Source organism: Sinocyclocheilus rhinocerous, unplaced genomic scaffold (assembly GCF_001515625.1).
Source record: "Sinocyclocheilus rhinocerous isolate Xijiao unplaced genomic scaffold, SAMN03320098_v1.1 scaffold1847, whole genome shotgun sequence".
Taxonomy (NCBI): domain Eukaryota; kingdom Metazoa; phylum Chordata; class Actinopteri; order Cypriniformes; family Cyprinidae; genus Sinocyclocheilus; species Sinocyclocheilus rhinocerous.
In genome coordinates, this window is record NW_015629541.1 from 197,435 (window position 1) to 197,744 (window position 310).

General features: G+C 42.6%; 1 protein-coding gene across 1 annotated transcript in view; it reads right to left on the minus strand.

The window, feature by feature from the left end:
• The window catches only part of LOC107739208 (rap guanine nucleotide exchange factor 6-like), a 29,700-nt gene that overhangs the window by 8,399 nt on the left and 20,991 nt on the right, over nt 1-310 (minus strand). The window lies entirely within an intron of this gene.

The window sequence follows — 310 nt, forward strand, 5'->3', positions numbered from 1 at the left end:
GTTCGGGTTAATGTTTAATGAATAGCTTTGGGTTCGGGTCGGGGTCAGGTTTATAGCTAAACTAAAACTATATGCAGGCTATGCTGCTTTAATAGACGCACGCACACACATTATTGCACACGACAACACAGCACGGTAACTTTTATTAGTAAAATAGCTTAGACAGGCTACTGACTCGCAACATTATATTTCTCTGCAATGGGGGGGGTAAAATCGCTGTTTTTGAAGGAACTAAGCCTCAATGTTTGTAGAGAGAGACGAGCAGACGCAGGTTCACACATGCAACTTTCATCTCTCTCTCTCTCTCTCT